This window comes from Dunckerocampus dactyliophorus, chromosome 16 (assembly GCF_027744805.1).
Source record: "Dunckerocampus dactyliophorus isolate RoL2022-P2 chromosome 16, RoL_Ddac_1.1, whole genome shotgun sequence".
In the NCBI taxonomy this organism is placed as follows: domain Eukaryota; kingdom Metazoa; phylum Chordata; class Actinopteri; order Syngnathiformes; family Syngnathidae; genus Dunckerocampus; species Dunckerocampus dactyliophorus.
Window position 1 is genome coordinate 569,891 of NC_072834.1, and position 8,871 is coordinate 578,761.

Below are 8,871 nucleotides of genomic sequence, written 5' to 3' on the forward strand. Positions count from 1 at the left end.
GTGTGTAACCTATCATGATCGTCTCAACCTCCCGCCCCCTAGCCCCCTCCCTTCCCTTCTCAAGTAATGGACTATTCCACGTTACTGCGCATGTGCAGATTGTCAACGTTGTTGTGGGGTAGTGATGGAAATTTCGCCTCTTTCTAGAGAGTCGGTTCTTTTGGCTTTTGTCTGACTAGAAAGAGCCGCTGTTTCTGATCCCAAGTGGCTCCTCGGATTTTTGTTGTCTTAAATTAATTCATGACCAAATTATATGTATTGTGTAAAATTAATTACTAATGTAAAAATACATGATCATTATTGAAATGGGTTTCTTAAAGCCTCAATGAGTAACTACAAAAATAATGTTATATTATAAATAAAATACAAAAGATCCATCTCAAAATAGATCAATTCTCTTCATGCAAATTTCTCACGAACGAAGAGGCTCTAACAGCACCACAGCGCGTGTATAACCCCACCCCTCCCCCCGCTCAGCGTGGACACATAGACGCCCCCACACATCTTGACCAATGACATTCACCTGCAACAGAAAAAAAAGACGAGGAAAAAACTAAACTGCTCCAAATTGGCTCCCACGACCTAGCTGGCTCCTGTCGTTCATCTAAAAGAATCGACTTTTACATCCGCTTCGTTCGCGACCGACACATCACTATTGTGTGGGAAGATGAAGCGGAGTTACACGAGGACTTTATCTTGCTGAGGAAATACGATAATTTTCTCATATTCATGTTGAATATGAAACAAATTTTAAATATTAATGTTTACAGTCAACAAAGGGAGCTCAAACTTCTATTGCAGGAGTGTCCAAAGTGTGGCCCGGGGGCCATTTGCGTCCCGCAACTGTTTTTTATTGTCCCACGGCACATTCTAAAAATAAAATTTAACAAGAAACTTTGTTAAAAATCCAAATAATGGAAAAATTTGCAGTCGTTTTTCAAGAAAATATTAAGAGAAAATATTTTTACCAGAACCACGGTGTAAAAAATGATCATTTTAGTGGCACAATGTTGAAATAGTAAAGAAAACATGTGTTTTTTTTAAAGGTCGCAATGTTACCAGAAACAAAACAAATAAAAGTTGTCATTAGGTTGGGGAAAATGTTAGAACATTATGGGAATAAAGTGAAAATATTATGGAAATAAACTCATAATATTAGAAGTAAATATAAAAAGATTATTTGAAAAGAAAGTTGAAATATTTGGAAAATTTAAAAAAACAGAAATGAAGAAAAGAGCAAAGTTCATACTAACAATACGCTTTTTCACCTGCGGCACAAAACTGACATGCCTTTTTTTCTTGAAATATGTATAACTTCATAGCGTATGTACACGTGTTGCTTTACATAATAGCAAACTGGACCTTGCATCTGTTCATTTTTAAGTATGCGGCCCTCAGTGCAAAAGGTCTGGACACCCCTGCTCTATTGGAATGCAGCCTTTGTATGGTGCGTATTTCCAAAATTGATGTGTATTTTTGAAACGTTTATTTACAAAACTATTTTTTTAGAAAAGTGTCTTTGTCATTGCTTCTGAAAGTTTTTCACGCACGTTAAAGGTGGAATTTTTTGATCCGCCCCCTGTACTGGATGTCATGAGACGCCATACGGATGGGGAGGTTGCAGCTTTAACGGGGAAGGAGGAAAAAGCAATTCTATTTAAGTAAGTGCAAATGAACGAGGAGTCTCTCTTTTGTGCCTTTCAGCAGATGGCTCGATTCTAATGAGGAATCACTGGAGAAGAAAGTGGTGGTAGTGATCTTTGAACAGATGCCGATGAACTCATTACTGCTCTTAATGGCACATTAATGTTCTTAAGTGACGGAAGACCATCTCCCACGTAGTCCCGAGCGCCGCTGCAGAGTCAAACATGAGTTTATTTGGTCGCCGAGCATGAAAATCACGCCAAATCACCTTCCCGGGCATGCCGGTACCTGCAGAACCCTCAAATGTGACATTGCAATTGATCGGCATGCTTTGCAGCATGACATGGATCGTTGGCCGTGAATGAATCCCCTGCTGCACCTCGGAGGTGAATGACATCACCGACATCTTCAGAGGCCAGCGCTGCCACTGCGTGTTTTGAAGGACAAGCCTTTGCAAGCGCAAGCATTGTTTACTCTCAAACCTTTGTGCTTCTGTCTGATTCCCACTGAGGGCCTCTGTGGGTCCATCTTACGTGTGCTCTGATGCTGTCCCCATCAACTCCACCCCAGTGGGGGGCAGTCAGCAGGCTTCTTGGCAGCCACGACCCAAAAGCAGAGCAACTGTGAAGCGATATACTGTCCTGCGTGATACAACGTGCCACGCCGTCTTGACTTCAATTCATTTGCGAGTGGATAATGAATAATATATTGAGTGGATAATAAAGCGTATATTGAGCATGAAGATCTGGACGGATCATCTGATGGAACATCGTCAGCAGGATCCTTGTGCCATTAAGTTGCTCGTTGGCACATTTCCAGAGCTCGCGTGTGTGCGTCGAAGCGCATGCGTAGGCCTTTACCAGGCACGACCATGTTTCATCAATTAGTGGGGGCTCAGAATGGACCACGTGTCTCAGTCTGAGGCTGCACAACCGCGACAACCGCGACGTTTCTCTGAAGAAAAAATATTCCCCTCGGGTCTTTGAAGCTGTGGTGGTGGGCTGCAAGGCTTTATCCTGCCGCTGCAGCGTCTGCATTTTAAAAAAACAACAAATAGCATTTATTTATGACTTTATTCATGAACATATTTGACTTTTTTCAACACCGAGCACAACATGAATGGAGAACATTGCAAAACTCTTCATTTAATGGCCGCCAGCCAGGCGTGTAAGGAAAAGTGCCAGAAGGTGGAATGAGATTGCAACGTGAGCGATCGCACAAGCTGGCATAGACGGGCTTGGCATGTGACGCGCTGTCGTCAATTCACCGCACGTTTTACGGGCTACCCTTCCTTCTCCCGATAATAAGAAACGAAGTGAAAGCCAACATGAGACGTGTGCGCAGGAGATTGCGGCGCATGCTTATCAAAATAAAGCGCAGTGAAACATTTTGATGATATTTGAAATTGTTTTCAAACTAACTGTGGTCAATGTGTGCGTACATAATAATCGATATCTGTATCTTCAGTATATATCCATCCATACAATATATGACTTCAAATGGTTTGCAAGTTTAAACCCCCCCCGATTTTTAAGGTGTGGACGCTTTTATTTTGTAGTGGCGCACCACCACGATCAGTTGCATGTACAGAAACCCTGGATGATAACAAATAAATCATGTGGAAATGATGGGTGGGAGCTTAGCATTGGTGAATGGTGTCCTCATGAGAAGAACTTGATGTATTTTATAAGACAAGATCACATGACACTGTGATCAAATACTGTATTATGATGATGACAAGCCCTCGTTTATCACACTTGATTGTTTCCAGACCCCACCGTCATCAGTGAAGTAGGATTCCTTATTTAGAAATGGAATATTTTCATAGTTAGAGCATAGAAAACCTGTTGACGGCCTTCTAAATATGTTTTGGTTAACATGATTACAGCCCTCTAGACATGAAATAACACCCCTGCAGTCACCTTTGCACTCTTTGTTACCCAATATAGGAGACATACTCCTGCCCTTGCGTTGCTGAAAAATGTGTTTTGGTGGCGCGGACAGGAAGTGGCGTCGGGGGTTCAGAGTTGAGTTTGAGCTTTTCCGCCTGCAACGGCAGCCCGTGTTTTTGTTTGGGATGATTGTGGTGTGTCTCACCCAACATCACAGTAACAATACTGACACCTAGTGGCCAGGGTGGAATACTACATATCATCACTACGTCTTTGAATGCATCTTCTTAATGCCTTATTTTACTTCATGAACAAAAATATGCAAAATGTGCTTCAATGTGTATTTTTGCACGACTAACGGGTTGTTTTCCACCAAACAACAGGATTTCTTTTATTTTCTTTTTTAGACGCTGTGACATTCAAAGCGCTGCGCTCAGCAAAGGACGGCTGTCATTCCCGTTTGTTAAAAATGTTGTTTTCAAATACGTCTTAGTCCCATTTATTCATTTCTGTGTATAATTACAATGACAACCATTAGTGGTCTTACCTTTTATTCCTTTCATGCTTTCATGATAAATGGCAGATGAATGTGTGAAGCTGCTTCCTTCTCCTGCTCGCCCCCCCACCCTCCCTGAATAAGACTTTGTGAAACCCGATGGTCCACATTCATCCATTCATCACCCGAGGGCCAAGTGCAGTCAGCGCTTCCATTAATTAGGATGTCTGGGGGGGTACGGGCTTCCATTCCCCTATGAGGCTTTAGGCTATCTGTCTGTCTGAGCACCATGGCTGGGGGGGCAAAGTGGCCGTCTGGCGCTCTAAAGAGTGTGGGCTTGACTCCCAAACCCCTCCCCCTCCCATCACCCCCAAACCAGTGAAATTAACCTTGAGGAAAGATACTGCCCCCCCCCGGCCCCGATGCTGTGCCATCACGTCGTTAAGCGTGGGAGTGACGATGAATTAGTACGTAGACGCCAGGCCAAGCAGCGTAGTGGCATGAGGGCATCGCCTGGTGTTTGAGGTATGGAAGTAACTCCCACCCTCGTCCTCCTCCGACTCGCTGGCATTTAGCAGCCGCTGACCTCGGAGGAGAGCGCACGTGTCAGACAGACAGGAAGTGGACGCTGTGGCAGCGAGTGTTCATCAGGCAGAATAAGAATGCTTTTGATGGGGAAGTCACACACGCCTCGGTTGCCGAGCTGTGAAGGACATTTTTCTTCCACGTCTGCCTGAGAGGAGGATTTTTGATCAAACGACCGTGTTTGCATGTACGGCACGCCACAGGAGGAAACCACTGTGTTTTGGTGCGGGGGCTGTTTTTGCCGTGTTTGTCCCACTTCAGTGTTTCAGATCATCAAACCAATGGAAATATTAGTCAATGACAACACAACGCAACACTTTTGAAATGAATGTAATGGGACACAGCCCTTCCAAAGTTCACCTTTTCAGTCTTTTCCCAAAGGTGTGGGGGATCATCAAGACGTTTCCTGGCAAAATGGAGACGAGCTTTAATGTTCTTTATCTTCAGGAGTGGTTTTGGTCTTGGAACTCTGCCATGCAGGCCGTGTTTGCCCAGCGTCTTTCTTACGGTGGCGTCATGAACACTGACCCTAACCTTCACTGAGGCAAGTGAGGCCTGCACCTATTTGGACGTTGTTGTGGGGTCTTTTGTGACCTCTTGGATGAGTCGTGGCTGCTCTCTTGGGGTCATCTTAGGAGGGTTCACCACTGTTCCATGGTTAGGCCATTTGTGGATAATGGCTCTCACTGTGGTTGGCTGGAGTCCCAAAGCTTTAGAAATGGCTTTATAACCTTTTGAAACCTCAATTCATCTAAGTTATGTTATGTTTTACGGGGGGCGGGGGGGGTCACTTTTTCACACAGGGCCATGTAGCTTTTCTCCCTTCAGAATAAAAAGTTTCATTTAAAAAGTGCATAAAGTGTTGAGTTGTGTTGTCGTTGACTAAAACGTAAATTTGCTTGATGATGTGAAACACTGAAGACAAACATGAGCGCTGTATTTTAATGACAAACCTCCAACGCGAGCGCACGCAGACACAGGAAGAGTGAATGAAAAGCGCATCGTGAGACAGAAAGGTCTTCATTTCCATTCGTTTTTGTCACGGACGTGTTCCCCTTCGCAGTCCGAGAGGCATCACTGGGTGATGCTCAGAGAAAAGCGCGTATTGATTCAGCAGCTTAAAAGGTTTTTCCAACTCTCATACAATTTAAAAACAGGCTTCCATCCACCTTTTTACCCCCAATTCTATTAACCTCATCCCCCCCTCGCTGCTTTTTTTTAATCATCTCATTGCTTGTGGTTGAGATGAGCTTTTGTCGTTCCGTTCCCTGGAAGGAGCACACGTCCATCTTCAGGCATCACAGAGCTGTGATGCTAATGCCACCGTAATCTCCTTCCTCGCCGTGACAGCAACAGGACACTTTCTCTGCCAGTGATTCACTTTAACAAGCTTTTTTCCCAGGCTGCTACACTTTCATTTGGCAGGTGGGATGCTACGTGCCAAGTCAGTTCAAATAAAAGAGCGTGATCGCTGTACTTTATTGAAAGCAGGAGCACTGGAGTGAGGCTTCAAGGAATGATGAAGCTTCTATTGTAATAAAAATGAAAAATGTGTTATAGAAAACGTATGCCAAGTCCACAAATATTAAACATGAATTTAAATCAGCTGTGAGATTCAATCAAAACGTGTTACTAGCATTCATCACTGTTTTTTCATGTCATGTCTCCACTCATCCTAACTTATTCATATTTATTATTAACACTTTATTCACATTTTAGCATTTTATTACATTTTTATTTTTCTGTTTTTACTTCTTCACTGCACAAGGTTCATCCACACCGGAAACAGAATAAAACATGTGAAGGTACGGTGTGGATGAATGATGAGTAACAAACATGCTCTATGTGCTGTGCTGCTATCGCTATTACCGTATTTCCGGACTAGTCGCTCCAATCAGTCGCGCAAATTTAAAATAGCCAACAAAGCTATTTAACTTCTACCCACAATGCATCGCTGCAAGCAGAGACGCTCACTTGCCAAAGGCTGCCCGCTGTCGGCGCCGGACCACCAGAGGGCGCTCATGAGCAAGGACATTGTAAAACACGAGCGTCCTGGGCGGTCCAAAAGACCACTGATCTAAAAAAAAGACTGGATCGAGCTTCTATTGTTTTATTTTTGAAGCCAATGGAAATTTGCGGCGGCCATCTTGGTGAGACCACTTTGCTGTGAGACAACAGTATGGCAACGCACTGGTAAAACTTCGATTGATCGTATAGCCACCAAAATCAACTGCTAAAGGTTATAACTACTCAGATTTATACGCTTTTGTGTCATTTATCAAGCTAGTAAGATGTATTTTAGCTTCGAGACGGACGAAAAATTGGCTGTGTGGCAGCCTGCAAACATTGTTTACGTACGGAATTTAAAGTCTATCTTTGTCTAATTATTTTCCTACGGTAAACCATTATTTTTTTATCTCAGGATAAGGTTAAGGCAGGAAGAAAGCAGAAATTTTGTCACATGTCTTCTACCTTTGCGTGAATCATGTGTGGTATCAGAATGAATGTAACTTGGTAGTTGTGGTAGCTTTTAAAAAAGCTGTTTTTTGGTACAAAAAGACATTAGATAAGTGCAAATACTCAAAGCCTACTGTAAAAAACTGCATAGAAATAATTTTATCATTGATTGCTAGGCTAGGCACCAACAAAAGGCCTACAGTAGTTGTTACAGGAAGGTGTAACTAGAAAATTCTTGCAAAACCACCCATCAAAGTTCATACTTTAACTTTTGGTTACATTTCGAGAACTTTTCAAAGCAAAGCCGTTCAAGTAGTGGCACATATATCAGGTCAAAAAAAGGTGCCAAGTAAAAGTACTTACGAGTGGAAGGTTCTTGGGAAGTGCTTTTTAAGTTGTGTTTCCTCATCCTCGCTTCCTTCACTGGCACTCCTGATGTTTTCCCCCGCTCCCTTCATCTTTCTTCGTTTATTGCACCCATATGCACAACACTGCGTTCCGGTTTTTCCCATATTTTTCACTAATTCTGCGTTCGTATACCAGCACAATCACAAAACTGTGGCGCGTAAGGTGGTCTCACCAAGATGGCGGCGATCGAAAAAATCTGGCTTCAAATTTTGGCGCGTGAAAACAATAGGTTGCTCGATCCAGTCTTTTTTTAGATCAGTGCAAAAGACCAGATTTGACATTTTTCAAGTTCCCCAAAAACAAAGACAGTATGTGTGATAAAAATGTAGATTTATTACACTGGTTGCTGTAAAAACACGGAACATTGAACACTGCGTGGGACTGCCACACAACGTAACCTGGAGCTAATTCGTTTCTGTGGGTGATTAGTTGAATTCATGGCAAGTCAGTGATGATGATGATTTTGATTATAGATTATAGTAAGAAATGTTGCTGTGTGTCAATACTTCCAGTTAAATATCCACGTCGTAGAAGTACTTTTAAACTGCATTTCTGCTGTTGCTTATGCTCATGAAAAAATAACCAGATTTTAAGAAATCACCTTGGAATGGTCATGAATGATGCCGATCCACACTTGTTATTGTTATTATTTCATTATATACATACTGAATAAATAATCATAATAATAATGATCATAATAATAATAATAATGTTGCTTGTTCAGCCTTGGTAACACTGTAAGGGAGGAAAAATCTCTATATTTTAAATGATTCATTATTAATTAATTTTAATTAATTATTATTATAATAATGAATAATTATTAATTAATACTTATTCAATTAATAATTTATTGATTTGATCAATTACCATTATTACGATTGTTTATGATTCTGTATGTTGATTGTTAAGTGTGGGTGACACTGAAAGGAAGGAAAAAAGGAAATTAAAGAAGGAAAAAGTTTCTTTTGTTGTGCTGCTCAGGTTTTCATTGACGTGTCCGTCATGTTGCTGCGGTGTTACGGACTTTTAAATGCATGCAGTGTGTGCTCATTGTGTGCACTCAACAACATTCATCCTTTTTAATCACAGCGTGTAACTTTACTTTATACTTCGTTCATACCTTGTATTCTAGCCCCGCCCACCTCTCTTGCCCGCTGTCATGGTGGACTTTCAGCTCCATGCCTACTTCACTGTGTTCCTTTCATTTCATCCTGCTCCCTTGCTCATGAGCTCACGGGGCGGCCATGTAGAGTATATTGCACATGCGTAGTAGAAGTCTCGTTGCCTGACTTTTGTCGCTACGCTGTCCGTACTGGAAACGCATTCGGTTCTACGCATGTGGAGAAGGCATCTACATCCGGTCGGCCTGTTTTTTGGCCGCCACGTGTT